Here is a 25230-nt window from a genome sequence, read left to right on the forward strand (position 1 = left end):
TCACACATGCAACTTGAAACTTGTTCTGTAAGAACGAAAACTTTGGAGGTGGTGTGTGACTTTTATAAGCACCGCCAAATAGTACATCAATGTCTTTCAGAATGGTAACACTTTTTATTTGGGTTTCACATTTTTATACTAATTTCAAGACCTAACAGAGGTACCGCGGATCTCCTTCTCAACGCTAACTTTTCTTCCGTATCTTGATTTTATTTTGTCAGAGCTTGTCAGAGCTTTTTTTTTTCCATTTCATTTATTATATTCCATAGATCTTACATTAGCAATGAAGTTTTAAGATGTGGAACAAGTCAAAATTTTACAAGATTACAATTACAAATTACAATTTTTACAATATTTTACAATTTTTGCAATTTTCTACAACAGTCAGAGCTGAAAATCCTATCTCGAAAAGGAACAATTACTCTCACGGCCATGGGTATCAAACTATGGCTGAGTCCCGGAAGAAAATAAATGTCTATTAATGTCCTTGCTCAACAATAATGAAGATCGATGCTGGATCTGCTGTAAACGGGTCTGTAATCAACTTCTGTCCATCTGTTACTGAAGAAAATATACAATAAATATGTAGACCTAATGAAAATTTGCATGTTGGTTTAATAATAATTACACATTAGAAATTTCATCTGTATAACCACGACGCTCTAGGTCTCTAGGAAATCGCGACGCACAGTTTGGAAACCTATGACCTAATGGTTGACGATGTGGCCTTTCAGACAGAAGGAACAAACTTGTTATTCGTCCGTTGCTCGAAATGTTTACACCATGATAACAAGTAATTCCAGGAAAACTCATGACTTAATGTATCTTCTTAATGCGTGCTCCAGAGATCTGACGAACTTATTATCACATATATCGGTCTGTATCTTACGTAACAAACTCTAATTTTCTCTCCTTCGGGAAAACAACCCATGGATACAATGCCACTTATTTCATGATGTCTAATCCACAACCATCCCTGTCATTACAGTGAAGTGCAAATGAGACTCACAGATTTAAACAATTTTATAAACCTATAACTTCATACAATGTGAAATACGTGTATATAGATATACTGCATATAGGCTACAGTTTCTACTAAAAGCTTAAGGACACCCCTTCAAAAGTGATGTTTCAATCCTGTTCTTATATTTACTGTATAAAACCCCCTGATGTTTCTATCGTGACCTAATGCCTGCGAAAAAATTAAGTTTTTTAATGCAAACCCAATCTCTCTATCTGTCAAAATGCGGATTTTTTTAAATAATATATGTAAGTAGACCTATATATTTATACTGAAAGTGGATTTACACCCGTTGGCAATGGTAACTTAATTATATACAATAAAAATTAATACACAACAATTACAAAATACGAGTACACAATAAATACAATTGTGAGTGGTGAACGGGAGAAGAGTTCGGGGTAGAAGAAGATATCAGTTGATAGACAACATTAAGATATATATATATATATATATATATATATATATATATATATATATATATATATATATGGATCATATGTGGAAAAGAAGAGAGGAAGGCAGAAAATAGGAAAGATTGGAGAAAGCTGAGTTTGTAGTGAAAGACCTGCTCTGGGCAAAACACTGAATGAAATACAGTGATATGTAGATCGTCTCCTACAGTACACCGAGGGCAATGTTGCGGTGACAAAAATATTTGCAGTTACTTTGCGGCACTCTTGAAGGGAGTCGCTTGGGTGAATGATGCAAAGTCAAGTACCTGCCATTAAATAAATAAATAAATAAATATATATATATATATATATATAGAGAGAGAGAGAGAGAGAGAGAGAGAGAGAGAGTATTTCCGGGCTGGTGTTACTAACTTTGGGGAATGATGAGAAAGTGCACATGTATCAATTTGAAATAAGGAACCCTGGTCCGGAAATGACTGAGTCGAAAGTTATAAGCAAAAATAGTTGTGTGGAAATAAAATTGTAATTTGGCACCACGTGGTCTCCTTTCCTTAACCTCTGGAACAGTCGTGGAAAGATGGTATGGGCCGGATGTCTCCTACGTGGGTACTTGCCCGATACAATCTGTGACCTTGTCTACTGTTCCCATTGGCTCATCCGTATTCGAAAATCATGTCTGCATATTCCGCTCTCGTGTACTCCTCCATTTCACTAGGACTGATGGACTGGACACTGCAACTTTTACACATACACTGCTGTCTACAGACGTGCATATCAGGACCTACCATATCCATTGCACATTACGCCATCTGCATTGCTTTAGTGCAGTTTCCTGTCCCCACCCTACAGACAACGCACTGAACAGAATACTGTAGGTAGACAAACTAAACAACGTCAGGTGAATACAGTATGTGTAAGATGTACAGATAAATGCACATAAATAAGGTGTACAGAGGAATAAAATTATTTCAATTCCACACAACTATTTTTGCTTACAACTTTCGACTCAGTCATTTCCGGATCAGGATTCTATATCTCAAATTGATACATGTGCCCTTCCCCATCAACCCTGAAAGTTAGTAATACCAGCCCGGGAACACTCTGTATATACGCAAGTAAGCAAGCAACTAAGCAAAGTAACTAAGGAAATATATAAGTAGACAAATAAGTAAATAAATAAATAAATGAATAAACAAATAAATAAATAAATAAATAAATAAACAGATGTCGAAACTCAGATATTCAAGCGACTCATTAGCTATAACAGGGAATCGAACCGGTAATATCGGAGTGTCGACGTAGTCATCGCAGCCCTATAAATCAATCTGAACCGCTATGGAATAGCATTCTGTTGGCAAATGTCCGATTGGTTCCACTCTCCCTCTCGTATTTTCACTTTTCAATTGCTCGTGACTCTACAGCCCACTACCTGAACTTTAATCTCTTTTCCTTTTTTTTTTTTTTCCTTGTTTAAGCATTAAACTGTGGAGAGCTGCAATTTTAATAAACTTTTACTTCAGTAGTTTGTTTACGTATTCATGAAATCAATCTCTACCAGTTTTAAAATCGTGCGGTTCTTCGCGGAAGAAGTATGAAGTGTGACCACTGCGAAACGGATTTCGATCTCACAGCTATAGAATCAGAGCTTCCAACCTTACGAGTCCTAACAGTAATTCTATTATAATACCTTCTAAATAACTCTTTGCAATAGTAAGCCGTCTTGCTAACTGCGTTGGCACAGCACTGGTTTAAAATGACTGAGGGACCTGAGTTTGAATCTCGATGATGGCTGAGTCATATCTGTGGTAGGTAAAGATAAGGGTCATGAGGTTTTCTCGGGGTTCACCCCTTTCCCTCCATCATTACATCGGCTCTCCATTTCAATAACATAGTATTAATACAAAAACTGTGAGTCGTAATGCAGGCTAGTATTGTGACTGGCGCACAGATGGCATTAGTTTGAGAAGGCGTAGTGCGCTTTGAGGGAGAAATAGAAGGACACTTTAGTGGTGCTTCATCGGATGCCTAAGTCTACATGGCTGAATCGACAGATGGCATCACAAAACTGAGACACGGTACATTGCTCCGTCGACATAGGAGAAAGCCAATGTTCACCTACTTAGACATTTACACTCGAAGCAAGTCCCCTGCAATCATCATGTTTAGATAGAACCAAGACCAGACTGTACAGCATGAAATTCGAGGAATATTATGGACAGAAAAACATCGATCTGACGGGAAAGGGTATTTAGGAGTTGTTAATTCATTATAAAAAGTGAATCTGATACAACGTTAATAGAAATTAATTTTATTTCCTAGAGTAAATCTATCTATAAAATAAATAAATAAATAAATAAATAAATAAATAAATAAATAAATAAATAAATAAATAAATAAATAAATAAATAAATAAATAAATAAATAAATAAATAAATCTATACTAATAATAAATCTGTAGCCGAAATTTTTCTGGTAATTTTCGATTTTCCAAAAATAATTGCTCCTAACATATATAATTAACCACCCTGAAACCGAAAATCGCTTTTTTTTTTTTAATTTTTGTTTGTATGTCTGTCTGTCTGTCTGTATGTATGTTTGTTACCTTTTCACTCGATAATGGATGAACGGATTTCCATGAAAATTGGCATATAAATTATGTTCGTTGTAACTTAGATTTTAGGCTATATAGCATTCAAAATACATGATTTAAAAGGGGGGTTATAAGGGGGCCTGAATTAAATCGAAATATCTCGCTTATTATTGATTTTTGTGAAAAATGTTACATGACAAAAGTTTCTTTAAAAATAATTTGCGGTAAGTTTTATTCCTTGAAAAATTTTTATAGGACTGATATTTAATGAGATAAATGAGTTTTAAAATTAAAATAACTGTCATCTAAGGCCGTATAATGAAATAAAAAACAAATGACTTCGTCTATAAGGTGCCTTGGACAGCAACAATCGAAAGCTATGAAAGATAGCCTACAGAGAATGTTTCTGTGTTTGTATGAAGTAATATCGGAAGCTAAATTAACCGATTTGTATAATTAATTATTATTTCACCATTGGAAAGTGTAGTTTCTCTAGATGGACATAATGCTATAATTTTATTACAGTAACTTCTGATATAATATAATATAATATAATATAATATAATATAATATAATATAATATAATACAATACAATACAATATAATATAATATACGTAATGTAATATTATATAATATAATTTAAGTTATTTGAAGGGTTCAGAACCATATTGGGCCAAACGCCATTTACTGAATACGTAGAAAACAAGGATTAAAATTAAGTTATTACCGTAATTCAATGGAAGCCTATAACAAGTAAAATAAAGTATACACATTAAATCTAAATGATGTCAATGTTCATTAAACTATGGTTGCATGTAATAGAAATTAGAAACATGTTAAAGGAATTGTCATTGCACCAATGAGTGGTCTCTGGACCAAAATGATCGCATTTTAATTATTTGGATGCAATTTAAATTAAGTAACATATTAAACGATTTATCCTTCTAACAAACACGAATGTTCCCTGGATCAAATGTCCTATTTTAATTATGTAATTACTTTATATTTATTTCTAACGGGTGCAGCGGAGCGCACGGGTACGGCTAGTAAATAAATAAATAAATAAATAAATAAATAAATAAATAAATAAATAAATAAATAAGTCAAGCAAACAAATATATGCATAAGTAAATAAACAAATAAGTAAATAAATAACTATTACCTTGAACTCTTCAGCAATATCTTTAATATTTGCGCCTTTTCTGGGCGTTAAATAATAGCTACTTACTTTGTCAAAAATGCTGAGACGTGAACGTTTTGTGACATGATGCCTTAGCGGTATATGCGAGGGCTTGGATTATTTTCACAACAGATCACGTTGTACTGTTTTCTGCTTTCTTTAGACTCAAACGCATTCTACTAAATCGGCGGAGCAGCGTATCTACAAAGAAAGAGCCCGCATTCTTATTTGACATTTTTACACTTGCGCTATAACGAGTGGCATATTCAGACAAGAGAATCAGTTTCTATATAGAATACCTCTATCGCTGCATCTAGTACTGTTCCGGGATCCATGGTGAAACAAGAAATAGCAGAAATTCAAATGCTTACTGTAGTAGCATTAAGAGCCACAGCCGAATCCTAATGCGATTAGTACTAAGGCCGTGAACCAATGTAAATTGTCTAACCACACCCACACCCACACTACGGGCATGATGGCGCCGATGTTGAGTATAAAATTAGCCATGCTGCACGGACTCTCTCAGTAATATCTCAGTATCGAGAGCTGCTACAAACCTGTGCAACTACTCAATTTATAGTCGCTAGTTCCGTAATACTAAAGTGATAATAAATGCGACATGTGAGGAGTGAGAGTAGGGGGAAGAAAAATAAAGTGCACGAGAATTGCTGATGATATGGCGTTGTTAGCAGAAGAGGAGATGATACTACACGATATGCTATTGGAGCTAAATTACAGCTGTGAGTAGTATGGGATGAAGATAAATGTAAATAAGACGAAGAGTATGGGCATAGGAAGAAAAATACAGAAGAAAAACTTCAGAATTCTAAATAAGACAGTAGAGCAAGTGAACAGCTTCAAATCCTTGGGGTATAGACTACTATAAGAAGTGCTGCCAGGAAGTCAAAAGGAGGATAGCAATGGTCAAGGAAGCTTTTAATAAGGAAGCTTTCTCTCAGTGGTGGTGGTGGTGGTGGTGGTGGTGGTGGTGGTGGTGGTGGTGGTGGTGATAATGTTGTAACAGTGATGATGATGATGATGATGATGATGATGATGATGATGACGTGACCATGGTGTTGATGATGTAATAGTGGTGATAATGTGACCGCGGTGTTGTGGCGGTGTTTATGTGACCTTGGTGATAATGCGACAATTATGCGATGATGGTGATGAAGATAATGTGGTAATGATGTTGTGATAGAATTGATATGGCAGTGGTGATGATATTGTGATCGTGATGATGAAAGTGTAATGGCAATAATGCAATAGTGGTGATGATAATTTGGTCGTGATGTTGATTAAGATGTACAGAGAGTAATGACATGATAGTGGTAATATTACTGTGGCAAAGATAAGGTAGTGGCGATGATGCTTTTTTGATGTAGTATTATGATCATGATAACTATGTTGATGAAAGGTCATCTTATTTTTCACATTAGGACGACGCCTATTAATGTAGAAATCCTTTCTATGTTAATATCAACGCAAAAGAGTAATTTCTTATATTGTATTTTTTGACGTTTTTTAACTAATAGGCCATTTTTGCATTTTTTCGGCAATTTCTGGTCATCTTTAATACTTTCAAGAACTTTTAGATCATTTGGAATTCATTTTACTTTCTCCTTTACCGATAGGCGTGTTAAATCATTTTCTAACCAAATAGGTCAGTAGTAATTACCTACTGAATAAGTGAGTAACAGTGAAGTTTGAGTTTTATAGTTTGGAACAGACTCTAAAGTTCATCCCTCATTCCACTGAAGGCTTCGCTTCACACATCGGAAGTAATATAAAATGCTTGACAGCAACTTAGTTTAAGTGTGGACTTTGACAGCTACTGTTCTTTTGTCGGTAGGAGGGTGTCTCTAGAATTTAGTTGGAAAGGGGGAAACTTTCACCATGTCCTGGACAGGACGTTGTGTCCTCAACATGGTTCGGAAGGGATGTCTACTGTAGTAGACAGTATTTTAACACAAAGATTGCAAGAATGCACGCTGCGCCCACAATTTGTTTTGTTATTCATACTCCCTCATCTGGAAAATCTGGGAACAAAAGTGAAGCGCGGAAGGGGGAGGAGACGGAGAATGAAGGCACCGAGATGGATCACCTCTGATTGAAAAACATTGTAAACCCTCATTAAAATCTATAGTTTTCCCTTAAAACCTTCATTTTGTTGCATGTTCTTTTCCTTTATCTTAGCCAAATTCCAGGAAGTTGCCTCCTCTCTCCGAGATTTGCAGGGCAGTCATTGAAACAAGGTGACTAATTTTTAAGAAGTTGTTGTACGAATACGGTGAATAATATTTAAATGTCATTTTCTTTTAAATTCATGTCAATTTTCCATTAGTTTAAGGGCATTTGAATGATAATTTTCATTAGATTTTTAGGTCATCAACATCCACCCCCTATTGATAACATTGTAATAGTGATTATTATTATTATTATTATTATTATTATTATTATTATTATTGTGACGGTTATGAACTTACGATATTCTGACTGCGATGATGAGATAGGTAACAATGGTGGTTATGTGGTGTTTATGCGATAATAATGATGATAATGTGACAGTGTTGCTTATGATGATGATGATGGTGATGGTGATGGTGATGGTGATGGTGATAACGACAAACCAATAAAAAATACCACTCTACCCGTTCATCAGTAAATTTGATTTAGCTTTTCCTCAGAAATCGGACGACAACTTTGCTGGACACATTGTCCCACAAGCATGTTGCTCGGCGATGCGGAAAGTCAAATCTCATCTACAAGTAATTGCATCCGTTCTCAGTTCTCTGTGTAAACATCGATGTAGATATTCGAACTCGAGACGTCTGGACACGAAGATACAATCACGCCAGTACTATCTCGTCTGACACTGCAATCTGCAGAGACGTCTAGAATAAATCATCCAGAGCTGACTCGAGGATTCAATTAATTTAATCTCAAGGTCAAACGTGAGAAAATTTATATACAGTAGGCCATGGCGAGAGACAGGAAAACAGCTGACAGTGATCTCGGGATGTTTGTACCTGCGCACGCGGATGCTCACGACAGAGGGGGCTTTGACGTAATGATTACAACGCTTTTTATTGTTCTGGTTTGTCAGCGAAACAGAAGACAGCGTACAATTATGTATTTAACCGTACGCCGAGCAGATGTATGTAGTTTCGACTCGTGGGATGCGATATTTTCGAAAAATCGTCGATCCTTATGTCTACAAAAAATATAGAGCATCACGTAATGTATTACATACTTACGTACGTAGTTGGCATCCAGTGGAACTGCCGTCAACTTCGGCGCTATCATTTAAAGCTGATAACCTCTAAACTCTGGATTACAAGTGCCGTTAGAACTGGAAATGCAGAAAAGGGGGATTTAGTCTCTTAAAGTAGATGGTGTCGTGGCAAATGACAGTTCACTAAATCTGACAATCCGAAAAATATTCCTGGCAAAGTTTCGACGTCCTGAATCAATACAGGCACGCATATTTCGATGATATTGTATTGCGAACGTATTAATAAACGAGTCTGAAAAGCTACGCTTTAATTGTTCCAACGCTGCGCTGAGCGATCATTACAGAGTCCTCAAAGTGATTTATATGCGGCAATGCTTAGAGGCCCATTGTGCTTCAAGTTGAACCTGCTGGACATGAGTTCATACTCTAAATTTATTGTACTTGGAGCCCTCTGCAACGTGACTAGGTCTAGGATTCTTAGGTAAATAAATATTTTATTTGTAGTGTGATACAAACACGTAATCGTGTTTTAAGTTTCGGACAAGGTCACATGAGCGTATATTTTAAATTTTATTTTACATAAAAACATATATTTTGAATGTTTATGTAAATACATATTTTCAAATATTCACATAAAAGACATAAAAATTAAGTTTTCACCAAATAATTTTCGACAAAAGCCGCATTTCAGATTAATCATCACCTGAATGTTCAGTGCAATTGCTCAGACGTGACAGCTGACAACGGTTTCTCGGAACTGTCTATCTGTGGACCTGTGGAACTGCAGTCTGCTCTCTCACCACAAGCGATAACAGCTGTCACCACTAAGAAAAATGTACTGTAACATACATAAACATTGATGTGTCTTTTAGGAAAACAGCGAAACAAATAATAGATCCAAAAGACGAATTATATATAACAAAAACATAGAAAATTATAACTAAGGAACAAATAACTGAGAAAGGTGAAAGTCGAACATAACAGAGGAAGAGGAAGTGATAACTGAAAAACAAGTGAGAAAGAAGGAAAAACTAATGTTAACAGAGGCAGGTGAAGTAATAACTGAGAAACAAGTAACTGAGAAAGATGGGAAGACGAAACTTGACAGAAGTAAATGGAGCAATAACTGTGAAACAAATAACGGAGAAAGGAGGAAGCCGAATACAACGGAGGAAGAGGAAGCAACAACTGAGGAAAAGTAACTGAGAAAGTTGAATTTAAAGAGGAAGAAGTAACTGGGAAGAAGGAAAAGACGAATATTAACAGAGGTAGATGAAGTAATAACTGAGGAACAAATAACGGAGAAAGTTGAATATAAAGAGGAAGAAATAACTGGGAAAAAGGAAAAGACGAATGTTAACAGAGGTAGACGAAGTTATAACTGAGGAACAAGTAACAGAGAAAGGAAGAAGTCTATTATAACAGAGGCAGATGAAGTAGGTTAATAACTGTGGAACAAGTAACAGAGAAAGGAAGAAGTCTATAACAGAGGAGGATGAAGTAGGTTAATAACTGTGGAACAAGTAACAGAGAAAGGAAGAAGTCTATTATAACAGAGGAGGATGAAGTAGGTTAATAACTGTGGAACAAGTAACAGAGAAAGGAAGAAGTCTATTATAACAGAGGAGGATGAAGTAGGTTAATAACTGTGGAACAAGTAACAGAGAAAGGAAGAAGTCTATTATAACAGAGGAAGATGAAGTAGGTTAATAACTGTGGAACGAGTAACAGAGAAAGGAAGAAGTCTATTATAACAGAGGAGGATGAAGTAGGTTAATAACTGTGGAACAAGTAACAGAGAAAGGAAGAAGTCTATTATAACAGAGGAAGATGAAGTAGGCTAATAACTGTGTAACAGGTAACAGAGAAAGATGAAAAGACGAATGATGGCAGAGGTAGAGGAAGTAGTAACTAAGGAACAAGAAACTTGGAAATGAAGTATATTATAATAGAGGAAGAAGAAGTAATAACTGTAGAACAAGCAAATGAGAAAGAAGAAAAGACAAATGATAACAGAGGTAGAGGAAGTAGTAACTAAGAAACAAGTAACTGGGAAAGGAAGAAGTTTATTATAATAGAGGAAGAGGAAGTAATAAGTAACAAGTAAATGAGAAAGAAGAAAAGACGAACGGTAACAGAGGTAGAGGAAGTAGTAACTAAGGAACAAGTAGCTGAGAAAGGAAGAAGTTTATTACAATAGAAGAAGACGAAGTAATAAGTAACAAATAAATAAGAAAGAAGGAAAAACGAACGGTAATAGAGGTAGAGGAAGTAGTAACTAAAGAACAATTGGGAAAGAGGAAAAGACGAATGGTAACAGAGGCAAAAAAAGTAATAATTGAAAACAAATAATTGAGAAATAAGGAACGGGAAATGATAACAAAAGTAGCGGAAGTAACTTAATTACTGTGGAACAAGTAAGATAAAAAGAAGAAAATAATAAATACAGTAAAAGAGAAAGTAATAACTAAGCAAAAAGTAACAGAGAAAGAAGAAAAGATTAAAAGAGGAAGTAATAACTGATCAACACGCAACGAAGAAAGAAGGAAAGACTAATACAGTACATTGAAAGAGGCAGTATAACCCCTGATCACATATAGATTGCTCATGCCTATGTTAAAATCGGTTGCACTTTGAAGAGAACGACTGCCAGGATCGCCACCCGTCCGCCGTAAACGAACACGAGATGACAATACAGTCGCTAATGCAATTCAAATGGGAGTTATGACGTGACTCCTTATGTAACAACTAGATGGCAGCATAGTAAACCTGTCAAAGCCTATAACGCAGAGCAATCTGGGTATATGTATATGATCTAGGATATAACCTAGGAACAAGAACAAGTAACGGAGAAAGAAAAAGGATGAATGAGAACAGAGCACGAACGAGTGTTAATTGATGAGCAGACGACTGATTGTGAAAGTTAAGATATCGTGAATACTTATGGAGGAAATGTCACAACAGATTCGAGGTAGCAGCAGAAGGAAATACGGAAGTTGAAGGGATAAAGAAATGTGAACAGAAGAAGGAGAATAGCAACAAGAAAGAAAAAAAATGAGGTTATTGAATAATGAAGTAACAGACGAAGAACTATTTTGACAAAAAGCACTAACACGACAATAAGAAGGAAGCAGTGAGTAACATAGAGACGAGGGACGAGAAGTGGTGACACATTAGGCACGTGAAACAAACGGGAGAAAAAAATTGAACAAGATGAAGAAAAACGTAACACAATTTCATGAAATGAAACAACAACCTGTACAAAACAAGAAAGTAGACATGTTCTCACTACTGCTTTGAGCAATGTTGTAGTATATTAATAAAAACAATATTACACCTCATTAATGACCTGCATACTTCGATGAAAGCCGTTATTAATATTACTGCAGTATTAATACATACGTGTATGAACATAAATAACTGTTATTAAAGTAGGAATTTCAAATTAGTTTAGCATCTAGCCATTACACAATTAATATCTTGAGAACCCTTTATTACAACTGTAATTAACTCACTTCGTATGTGAAACAGAACTTCAAGCAAAACTGATAAAGTCTTACAGCAGGTTATAACAACAGCAAGCGCGTATATTTGTATGTTGATAGTTATACTATTGATTTATAGACCATAAGCTTCACACAGGCGACAGAAAATATTTGTCCTTTACATCACTAACCTACTAATTCCAAGTTCAAATACTACTGCTTACGGAACAGTTATCGGATAAGACAATTTTAATATTAACTATTTTTTTCGCGAAAATTCTAAACGAAAATACGCTGGGCCTATCCTGCCGTGGGTGGACTCGAGATCATATGAAATTTCGATATGAAACAACACATTTACAAGGAACGAAAAATATCAACGCCCTTTTTAGGCTCAGAACCTACAACCATGTTTTACAAGCAGCTTTCGAGACTAAACTTTTGCCGTTATGTAGGCAGTAAAGGATAATTTTGTATGATTTATAATTGTATTTATCTTAATGGATTTTAATTTTTATTATTTCAAATTACTGATAATTGAAGGGTTCAGAGCCATAGTGGGCCAAGCGCCATTTATTAAAAAAGAGAAAACAAGGGTTAAAATTAAGTGATTGCCATAATTTAACGAAACATATAGCAAGTAAGATCAAATATGCATATTAAAATTAAATGATATGTCAATCTTCATTAAATTATGGTACTTACTTAACTTTAACCCTTGCTTTCTCCGTTTTTAATAAATGGCGCTTGGCCCGCTATGGTTCTGAACCCTTCAATTAAACATAAATATATTAGGAAATGAAATTATTAAACCAACATGGATAACATTTTCTTAAACTATAGTTAGTTATTTACTTAGATAGTTGATATGCTTCCTATCCAAGTGGCTCGTGATTCTTTCTACATTGCTATGCCGTAATAGCTTAAATAATAGTAACCTATTTTATGCAACAAGCCTATAATAATTAAGACGCGAGTATGTTTATGAAACGAGCGTAAGCGAGGTTCTTAATTTTTATACGACTGTCTTACCAATATAGGTAGACATGATCCATAGACTGTTTTTGTTCGATTATAATTAAATATCTAAGTTTTGAGATTTTACAAATATCTTACCTTGTTACTTTACTGATAATGAAACGGTGACCATAAGTGTCTTTTCAGCGTGTTCCCGAATAGGCCAACAGATGGCACTTTTGCGTGTATGCAGTATTTAAATTTGCTGGACTTTGGTTTGAAGATTTTAACCTCAAAGTAACACATATTAAAACACAGGAAATGAACTCAATTAATTAGAATATATTATTATTATTATTATTATTATTATTATTATTATTATTATTATTATTATTATTATTGCGTCTGCCATTTTGGATTGCTGCTTGCAAGGCTTGCGGGTTGTTGCACGTACGATATTAATTAATATCATACATACTTAGTTGGAAATCGATAGTCGAATTAAAATAATGAATAACAGTACACTAACGTATTTTATTAAGGTACGTTACGTCACATATTATAGTTTAGTCGAATAAAACATGTTTTGAGGATACTACCCGGGACCAGTTTGTTTATGGTCAAGCAAGCTAACGACCACACCAAGCAGGTGGTCCCATATCATGCTAGTAATATTAATAGCAGTAATAAAGGCAATCATGTTAATAATGAAAGCGCCAATTTCAATAGTCAGTACAAGAATATTATATTTACTTATGTCATAAAGATTAAAAATTGAAAAAGAAATAGGCTAACTACAGATATAAATACAAGAACCAGATAATAATCTAGTAATTTTGGGAGCTAAAATAATTAGCGAAATCAGATTATGGAAACTAGTAAAACGGCTGCGGGGATAATCGTGCAAACCACAAAATACCTTCGTTATGGTTGGATGATCGTTCACCTCTGCCGAGACATATGGACATGAGGCCAACAGCTGGCTGGTCGACCTTGGACCTTTATGGGCTGTCACCTTACTATTTAATTTTTAAGAAATGATAGAAATAATGTACTTCTTAGCCTGTCAATATTATCCTCTCAATAAATATTATTTTCAATTAATCAACTTTATTTTATTTTAGTTAATTTTTTATTTAACTAGCTAGCTAGCGAGTACAAATTAAAATTATAAAACAAAAATGTTTCTAGCCACTACCGTAAGAGCCAGGCTCGTGTATAGTGTGGTTTTAATAATAATAATAATAATAATAATAATAATAATAATAATAATAATAATAATAATATTAAATAGTATTTTATTATTATTGTATGTGAATTTTGAAATGTTTAGTTCTTTCCTACAATAGGTACATTATTATTTCTTTCTGGGCTGAAGAACCCGGATTGGGATTCGTCCTGGATCAAAATTTGTCTCCATTCATCTGTCTGACTGTCTCTCTTCCTCTCTGTCTATGCAATGGTTCAAGATTCAGAGCCTCATCTAACATTTTTACACATTCCTTCTTTGACCTTCCATGTCCTGTCTCATCTGTTAGATTATTTAGTGTCAATGGAATTGGTGATAGAGAGGTGGTATTTGGGGAAAGAAGGCCGAGGATTCACTTGAGATTACCTCACATTCGTTATACAATTGGGACCTCAATAAAGCTCAATCAGATAATCAGTCAAAGCGGTAATCGAACCCACGTCTGAGCGAAGTCTGATACTATATCTTACTATTTTTAACACAAATCTCACTTAATTTTCTGTTAATAATTTCCGCCATATTATTATTATTATTATTATTATTATTATTATTATTATTATCTTCTTCTTCTTCTTCTTCTTCTTCTTCTTCTTCTTCTTCCTGGAAAGTATCAAGCCTAGTCCTTGTGAGATCTGCTAAACTACAAAAAAAAAAAAATAAATAAATAAATTTCGCACTACCTTTTGATGGGACCATCCAATGATAATTTATCATGGGAACAGTAATGTATAATTGCTTTAGGTATTCATGTATTAATCATTATCTTTAGGTGTCCTTGCCGTATCCTAGAATTTTATTGGTTCAGTTTTAAGCGATTTAAATATATCTTCATACTTCACACGATCTTACTTTGTGACGCCTGCTGTTCGCTTCCCGAACATCTGCTAGCTATTATTTTATTTTCATTTTGCCTAAGTTTTGTAAAGATGCAAACGTGTTGGTTTTTGCACAACAGATGGTTTCTAGATATGGTTTATGATGCCCAAAACATTTACTATATTTGTTTCAAATATCCTATTATTCCAGGGATGGTGAATTGAAATTGTATCAAAGACACTTAAAAATATTTCATCTTTACAAACATTTCGTTATCCAAAAAAAAAAATTATAGGTTTTTGCCAAAGGAAATTTCCATAGAATATCTTGCTGCTATTAATTTTAAGTTGTATATAGAAACTGTATGTTGTTGTTTTATTATTATTATTATTATTATTATTATTATTATTATTATTATTATTATTATTATTATTATCTCCGTCTTTCTGGGAAGTATTAGGTCTAGTCCTTGTGAGATCTGCTAAACTTGAAAAAAAAATAATTTTCGCGCTACCTTTTCATGGGGCCATCCAATGATCATTTATCATGAGAACAGTAATGGTATAATTGCTTTAGGTATGCATGTATTAACCATTACCTTCAAGTGTCCTTGCCGTATTCTGGAATTTTATTGGTTCAGTTTTAAGCGATTTAAATATATGTTCATATTTTACACGACCTTACTTGGTGACGCCTGCTATTCGCTTCCCGAACATCTCGCTAGCTATAATTTTATTTTCATGCCGGAGTTTTGTGAAGATGCAAACGTGCTTGTTTTTGCACAACAGATGGTTTCTAGATATGATTTATGATGCCCAAAACATATACTATAATTGTCTGAAATATCTCATTATTCCAGGGATGGTGAATTGAAATTGTATCAAAGACACTTAAAAAATATTTTATCTTTACAAAAATGTTGTTATCCAAAAAATTTTAAAGGTTTTTGCCACGAAAGGCCGGCCATTATTTTAGTTTCTTCAAAGGAAATTTCCGTGTAATATCTTGCTGCTATTAATTTTAAGTTGTATATATAAGCTGTATATTATTATTATTATTATTATTATTATTATTATTATTATTATACTTCTTTCTCTCAAAATAAGCAAATACATAGGTTTAAATAGCATGAATAGAAGCAGACCCGCAATTTGTTCTGCTACTGAATAGGAATAAATCAGTACTGAATGGGTTCCACTTGACAAAAAATGCTGCATGTCAAGGGAACTCAATTCAAATGCCATAATCATTCATACTAGAATCTCACAGAACAGCATTATGCAAATCAAGAGGAAGTGGTTGGAGGGCGGATACGGGGTCCGTCTGATGACTGTTGCAGTCTTCGCTCCGCCGCGCCGTCTTGGAGACTGACTGTTGACTAAGTTTGGGATATAGCCAAAGGGGCGGTACGATGCGACGTGGCAACCATGTTCGATAAGCAGGAGTAAAGATGGAGGAGTGGGAGGAGGGGGAAGTGACGAGGGTGGGGAGAGAAGGTCCAGCAGCACAGAGAGCTGGGATGAGGAACTCTGCCCGTGGTGTGGCGCGGAGCCCGTCTGCAAGTGCCTAATCACAACTCCTATATGTATGCATGCGTTCCTCTCTATTCTGCAACGTTAATACGCCGTAACAGTATAACTACAGTTATGATGCTAGTGCATTGGTTTTTCATTCAGAAGTCCTTGGTTTAAATCCCACTGAAACTAAAGTACATTGTGTGGAGTAAGAAGAAATTGTGTTTTCCTAGTATACTCCTCTTCATATTTATATTTTACTACTGTATAATTCCGAATTTTACGACCCCGAAGGAGTAGTCTAGATCAGCGGTTCCCAACGCGTGGTCCGCGGACTCCCAGGGGTCCGCGAGAGCGAGAGATTTAAAAGGGGCCCGCGGAACCAAGGTGTATTAGCAAACGGTATGTAATTAACTTGTAAGCTTAACTAACTTCATAACGTTATTTGATTCTATCAGTTTCATGGAATATTTTTTGTTTACCTCAGGTTTTTGAGCCACAAAGCTTAACAGGAATGACAACGGTTGAACAAATTCTCTTGACTTGCAAGTATTCCGTATGACCGTACCTATCCTACAATTTTACTTACTTACTTACTCACTTACTTGCTTTTAAGGAACCCGGAGGTTCATTGCCGCCCTCACGTAAACCCGCCATTGGTCCCTATACTGAGCAAGATTAATCCAGTCTCTATCATCATACCCTACCTCCCTCAAATCTATTTTAATATTATCTTCCCATCTACGTCTCGGTCTCCCCAAAGGTCTTTTTCCCTCCGGTATCCAAACTAACACTCTATATGCATTTCTGGATTCGCCCATACGTACTACATGCCCTGCCCATGTCTGGATTTAATGTTCCTAATTATGTCAGGTGAAGAATACAATGCGTGCAGTTCTGTGTTGTGTGACCTTCTCCATTTTTCTGTAACTTCATCCCTCTTAGCTCCAAATATTTTCCTAAGCACCTTATTCTCAAACACCCTTAACCTATGTTCCTCTCTCAAAGTGAGAGTCCAAGTTTCACAACCATAAAGAACAACTGGTAATATAACTGTTTTATAAATTCTAACTTTCAGATTTTTGATATGCCTCAGAATAGAAAAAAAAATAATTTAAATTATGGTTTATTTAACTACGCTCGCAACTGCAGAGGTTATATCAGCGTCGCCAGTGTGCTGGAATTTTGTCCCGCAAGATTCCTTTTACATGCCAGTACATCTACTGACATCAGCCTGTCACATTTAAACACACTTAAATACCATCGACCTCGGCCGGGATCGAACCCGCAACCTCGAGCATAGAACGCCAGCGCTACAACAACTATGCTACCGATGGCGACCTCAGAATAGATGAACGGTCATTCAACTAGAATGGGGGTAACGTGCTCTAGCCGTTTCAGCCCGTTTTCGAAACCGGAATTCTCTACCTGTGGCATCTTCCCGAACTCATCACAATGCTGGATCATCACCGGTCCCATACACTGAACGAAATTTCATGAGACAATTCCTCCATGAGTACTGAAACCAGCGCTCATTCCGTAAAGCAAGGAGCGAGGCTAATAATAATAATAATAATAATAATAATAATAATAATAATAATAATAATAATAATAATAATAATAATAATAATAATAATAATAATGCAATAAAACAGAATGTTCTATTAAGAGGACCAGTGAAGAACTGTTTAGAGGCACAGACAACAGTTAATTGGTATACAGTATATAAATAGGCTGCACATGAGAATATTCAATAAATATTAGGCTAGGCCTATAGTTATTTGTCCATAATTTGTAGTTGTATTAACTTTCTATAGTTACTCATGTATTATGCATACATCTGTTTCGCTTCCACGTAAAATATATAGAAACAACACCGACAACGCTTAGTATGTTGGCGGGACAATAAACTGACCAGTTTTCAAGAGAGAACCCATGTCCGGAAATCCATGATTTTGGCGCTGTGGGGCGTCGTAGTTTGAGAACGGTTCGAATATGGTGATATGTGTGCGTTCCACATTTCGTTAAGAAACCCAACAAGAGCATCACATTGTACAGTAAATTACGAAAGGTGTTCAAAATGTTGACCTTCTACTTGATTGCAGAGTGTACATCGGCGGTGCATGGATTCACATACAAGTCCCTCTAAATTGCTTAAAAGAGATTTGGAATATGTTACTAGTCAGCAATGAATGCAATGGAGGTGGAAAGGAACTGGTCATCCTATCCTATTATCTCTTGGCTTAGTAGCTTCATGAGTGATGCCTTATTGGTATCACTTATGAGGTTCAAACCTGACCTCGGACACTTGACTAAACAACAACGGTGAAATATAAGATATACTGGTTGTGTTTTAAATAAACGTATTTAGATGTAGCTACATAGGCGAAAGTAGCGACTTATATTTTTAATAAGGCTCATGAAGCTATCAACGCTAGATGACCGTATTATCCAGGTGCCAAGGTGATCGATGCGGGCACAAGCAAAACAAAGAAACAGCAGTTGCAAGATAGTGGCACATCTCAACGAGTGAAACATTGTCAAACAACGCTGCGTTGTGCGATCTTTCTGAGCAAAATATCTGGCAGCAAAGGATATTCATAAAGAATAGCTGTCCGTGAATGGTGAACATTGCCTGTTATGTTAAGCTGTCTACGATTGAGTGCAGAAGTTTTCTGAAAGGTGGACCAAGTATCGAACACGCAGTCTTTCGACCGTTGGAAGCTGTCATGGAGGTAAATGTCGCCATCTTGTAACTGCTGTTACATTATTTCGCTTGTGCGCACATCGACATTACTGCCATCTAAGGGTGTTAGCTTAGGGCTCCTCAATCAAAAATATAGGTTGGTACTTCAATCTGTAATTAACTTACTGATTTCCCTTAGAATAAGTAAAAACTAGATTCAGTGATTGTTTTCACCGTTAAATTTTGTTCTTTTTGCTTGGTACCTAGTATGTAAAGAAATAAGGACAAAGTCTACACTTTGCAGATGAAGAAACCGAACACTTGTTATGTAGCTTTCTTGTCCCACATTTCGATACAAGAATTATACCGACAATGGTTGTGGCTGTATTTATTATAACGTAGGCCTACATACAGAATTTAACGTGAATTCGCCTCACATTCGACATTAAGCTGTTTATACTACAATTTTATTCCCAACACTTTTTTTTTTCCTGCTACGTTTATGATTGTGTTCTTTCCCTTTCTAACACTTTAACGCATGTTAAGAGATATACGATGATGTAATTCAATACATCCCATTCTTTCTCTCTCGACCCTTTTTTTAAGTTTAATGGCGATGAAATTAACAAGAAAGGTTCGGTGAAAATGTAGTTTAATGCAATATGGAGCTTAAATCGCAGAATTACTGGTGGAATTAAGACTGAAAGCCTTGTTACGAGGTTTTTATTCTGCCTTCATTAACAAACTTAGTAATTATGAAGTTGAAAATGTAGATTATTATTTGTAATAACTTAATTTTACATTTGTGAAACGAATTGGAATTACACTACAATTAGCCTAATGCAATCGGTCAAAATAGGTGCATTAATAATAGCTATTATAACGACTTTTTAAAAGTGATATTATTTCATACATACTACAGGAGGTATTATTTTTATGAACTTAAGGTTCTTGGAAATATAGACTGCATTCAAGTAAGACTTTTTACATATAACTCTAGTTTAACAACAGCTACATTGTATATTTCATAGCAGCCGTTCCCTTAGTTCATAGGAAAGCTGTTGTTTTTGTTTTACTTTTTCGTTATGCAAAGTACTGTATGAAGTAATATGATGCCACGGAAACGGATTTACAGATTTTCACAGAAATACGTGTAGATTTTAAGCAGTTCTGATACCGACGAAGTGCTTTTGAATTTGCTGTTTGTCTAGCTGTGTACAGCGATTTCTTCTAAAATAGATACTGGGCGAATTTATCTACGAACTAATTTATCCTCGAATAAGGATCATTAATAGTGTATTATGCAACGAGCCTATAATGGTAGTAATTAAGGCGCGAGTATGTTTATGAAACAAGCGTAAGCGAGTTTCAAAATTTTCATAATTTACGAGCGTCTTAATTATCATTACAGGCAAGATGTATACGACTGTTTTTGTTCGACCTTAATTAAATGTCTAAGTTTTGAGTTTTTACAAATATGTTACCTTGTTACTTTACTGATAATAAAACAGTAACCATGAGTGTATTTTCAGCGTGTTCTCGACTATTGCAACAGATGACAGGAACGGGCCATGAGTCTCTTTTCAGCGTGCTCCCGGCTAGTGCACTAGATGGCAGACACGAAGCACTTTAGCGTCTACGCAGTATTTATTGATTTTTGGCCGGTCTTGGTATGAAGATTTTAACCTCAAGGCAACACACATTAAAACACAGGAAATGAACTCAATTTATCAGAACATTAAAATTAACATGAACAGAATTTATTTTATTTTAAATACATGTTGTTGATTGTGCAGTTTGTGAAATATATCTGGGTTAATGCTTATTTGAGTGATTCGTTCAATGTCACTATAAAAAATGGCACCTGCCGTTTTGGATTGGTGCTCTCAAGGCTTGCGGGATGTTGCTCGTACGATATTAACCAATATCGCATATGCTTACTTGGAAATCGACAGTTGCAATAACATAATGAATAGCAGTACTTTAATGTATGTCATTAAGATACAGTTACGTCACATCTAATGAGCGTATTATAGTATGGTCGAGCAAAAATATAATAATGTTATTAAACATTAATGGGCTTTAGTTTAAATGAAAAGAAAAATAAACACACAATATAGAGGTGAAGTATTGAAATGCATTTCTAAAGTAGCCTAATGTATTTCGGCGAAGAATCGTCTGCGGCCATCCTACATTGAAAGCTGAATAATTTTATACTGTCAACAGTTAGAAACGAAAAGCAATAATCCTCTCCGGCCTTGCACACATCCCGCGCCGTAGCGTCGTGGTATAAAGCATCATAAGCCTCCTGAGTCCCGAGAGTATACTATACTATACTTCACACATGATTATGATACAATTTTTATGTGAAGACCCCCGAAGTACAGTATCATATGCCTGCATTTGTGACCTAACTGTAACATGCAGAATTCTTTCAGCATTTCTCCTCATTTCAATGACTTTTTCTGAAGTGTGGGATTATACTGAACTTTAAAAATAAAACAACAAATGTCTCAGGACTCAGGAGGCTAGGACTGATTCGAGTCCTCATGAAGAAGGAATTTTCTCATGAAATTTTGACCAGTATATGAGAGAGAGTTCCCGTGGCGTCGTGGTTAATGCAACCTGCCTAGAACTCCCGTTATGGAATGCGCGCTGGTTCGAGACCTCATGGATAAAGAAATTTTCTCATGAAATTTCAACCAGTCTATGGGACTCGCCCAGCATTGTGATGAATTTCGGGAGCTACAAAATTCAAAGAATCACAGACTAAATTTCACAGAAATGACAAATGTATTGATAGAGAGTCTTTTGAATGTTAAAATCCTTTCATACAGAGGAAAGTACAGGTAAGTGCACTTTCCGACAGTGCAGACTGAAGGGTTTTCACTACAGTCACAGCAACATATTTATTAATAATAATAATAATAATAATAATAATAATAATAATAATAATAATAATAATAATAATTCTTTATTTATACTAGCAGAGTTAAGGACATAGGGCCTTCTCTTACACTCTACCAGGTCACAAAGTATACAAGCAGTTAAAATTTAACAAAAAATTAAAGAACAGAATACTAACATATTACAAAAAAAATAATAATAGCATAATAAAATCGACACTAAACAACATGAAAATAATACCATAATAGAAAAAAGAAAGTAAAATACGTCATTGGAATGTAGCAAAAGCAACTCATTTAGTACACATGGTTAATATGGAAAACGTAAGGAAGAATATAACAAAATAGAATGTAATAAAATAATAATAAAAAAGAAAGAAAAAAGAAAATTAAATTAAATTCACAATAAAAGGCTATGACAATAAATTCATCAGATGATAAACAGAACAAAAAGGGGAAAGGAAGGAAAATAAATATATAGCCTATATTTTTACATAACTATCGCAGAGAAAAGGGCTTATAACTGAAAGGAATCTGAATTGAAAAAGTGCAATTTTATTTTTATTCACCATGCTTTTAAACATTATAAGTTTCGCAATTTATACGGATACCTTGGAACCTTAATCACATCTAAAAATGAAATAGGAGAAGAAATTAAACATAGGATTGTGGCTGGAAACAGATGCTTTTATGGGTTAAGGAACGTGTTTAAATCAAGAGCAGTTAGTAAAAATGTTGCTCATGGATGAAGAAAACAGTAATTAAACCAGGAGTTACATATGGGAGTGAGATGTCACAAGCTGAAAGGAAAATATTATAAAAAATCTATGGACCTCTGAAAATAAACGACATACCGTACAGAGAATTAGAACAAATTATGAGTTACAAAAGTTATACAAAGATATTGATATAGTTGGCGATATGCGAAAGAAAAGACTGCAATGGTAGGGCATGTTATAAGAATGAAGGAGGATAGATTGGTAAAGAAGGCCCTAAATGGGAAAATTGAGGGCTTAAGAAGAAGTAGGCCTAGAACAAGATGGTTAGATGCTGTTGAAAACGATCTAAGGCAGCGTTTCTCAAACTATGGTCCGCAGACCTTCAAGAAAGACAGAAAAAAAATTCATACGAATTGCGTATCACACTATAACTTAAAATCTCAGAGTTTGGAAATGACACACGGCACTTTTTCTCCCAGTACTGACATTTTATGAAATTTATTACCCTACCCGTCTATCGACTTCCCACTCTACTCTCAGCAACAACAGAGGGATTTAAAGCACTATATACATGGTGTTTCTCGACAACTTTTCCCTGCAGATCTGTCGCCGCGCCTGTAACCCAACCAGGGACCACCCGAATTCATAGCAGAGGACCAAAGTACCGAACCTTAATTCAATTTTAAAATATAAATATACTGGTATAAAAATATGCTACGAAAATGATAAATTTGCTTTCGAAGGGAACAAGAGTGAAGTGGTCCGCGGAACTGTTCTGACTTTAAAAAGTGGTCCCTACTTCAAAAAAGTTTGAGAAACGCTGATCTAAGGGAAATGAAGGTTAAAAGATGGAGAAAAACAGCAGACGATAGAGAGGTATGGGCAACATTATGAAGGAAGCTAAGGTTCTCAGAGGACCGTGAAGCTCAGGTAAGTAAGTAATTTATACTGATTTTTTTGTACTCATTTCAGATCCGAAACAAGCTCTACAAACAGAATTTGGAAGCGTTATAGACCTAAGAAGAGTCCAGGGACCGTGTAAGAAGAGCGTAATGAACGGCATATCATCATAAACGGGAGCGTATTAACGAAGCTTTACTGTATATCATTTCAACAAAAATAATCAATAAAATTAAAATGAGAAATATAAAATTCCTAAATCTAATACCTATCCCAATCTGCTATCACATCATCATCTCGCTGAATAGTTCATGTACTTAAAATTAACGTTAAATAAATAACGAATTATAACAAATTGCGTTATAACGGTACAACGACTTTTCACATCCATTTCACTCTGAGTGTTCAGATTTCCTGCACCAATCACATATTCAATAACTGAAATGTATCTTCGCATTCCGGCCGCACTGTACGAGAGGGTTGATTTGCTGATATGGTCTGAATTGAGCTGATTCTGAACAGGGTCCAGTGGATGTGTTTTATTATTCGGAAATGGAACCAGAATCCCGGGGATTAAGTGGCAGGAAAGTCGTTAGCAATTAATCGTTCTCCATCTGCCCCATAACGAGCAAAGAACAGATACAATGCAGGCGACTAACATATAGACCTCTGATACGCATATATGTCGATCATGTAACTCATTTCAGTAACACATCACCTTTCAAAAATTATTATTATTATTTTTTTTTTTTTTTGTCCTTTCGAGACCAAAGTATCACTCAAAGTTTAAACTCTAAATGAACAATTTTTAGTAATGTTATAAATCTCTTAATATTTCATACGTATGTTTTATTAAATTTCATTTATTTGTATTCTATAGACCTTTCATCAGCATTGTAGCTTAAAGACCTTGAACAAGTCAAAGGTTATACAAAAATATACAAGCATAAACAATTTATCAAATGAGTAGAAGTTTTCAGCATGTAGAAATTTAGTTAATTCTGTTCGGAACCTTTTCTCTTGGCCCTTAAAACCTTCAAGAAAATTAAGTAGTGTAATGAATACCGTAATTCATGAATAATGAACTCTTTTTTTTATACGTATATTAACAACCGACACTAAGAGAGAATTGATGATTTGTGTTTTGCATTAAAATTATAATCCTCATGGGAGAAGAAATTTTCTCATGAAATTTCGGCCTGTGTATGGGACCGGTGCCCACCCAGCTTCGTGATGTACTTGGGGAGCTACGATAGGTAGCGAAATCCGGTTACGAAAGCCAGCTACAACGGCCTGGGGGGATCATCGTATTAACCACACGATATCTCCATTCTGGTTGGATGATCGTCCGCCTCTGCTTCGGCATGTGGACGTGAGGCCAGCAGCCGGCCCTTCATGGGCTGTCGTGCCTCGGATTATTATTATTATTATTATTATTATTATTATTATTATTATTATTATTATTACTATGTTTTGATTAGTGGAATCTCGGCTTTTAACATAAAATGTTATCAGGAAAAGAATGTAGTAAGGTAAGTATTTCTGAATTTTGGAA

At 35.2% G+C, this 25230-nt stretch overlaps 1 protein-coding gene across 1 annotated transcript in view; it reads right to left on the bottom strand.

Annotated features, from left to right (window-relative positions):
* The window catches only part of LOC138699819 (protein Wnt-5b-like), a 2020855-nt gene that overhangs the window by 1072905 nt on the left and 922720 nt on the right, over positions 1 to 25230 (bottom strand). The window lies entirely within an intron of this gene.

The sequence above is a fragment of the Periplaneta americana genome, chromosome 5 (assembly GCF_040183065.1).
Source record: "Periplaneta americana isolate PAMFEO1 chromosome 5, P.americana_PAMFEO1_priV1, whole genome shotgun sequence".
NCBI lineage: Eukaryota > Metazoa > Arthropoda > Insecta > Blattodea > Blattidae > Periplaneta > Periplaneta americana.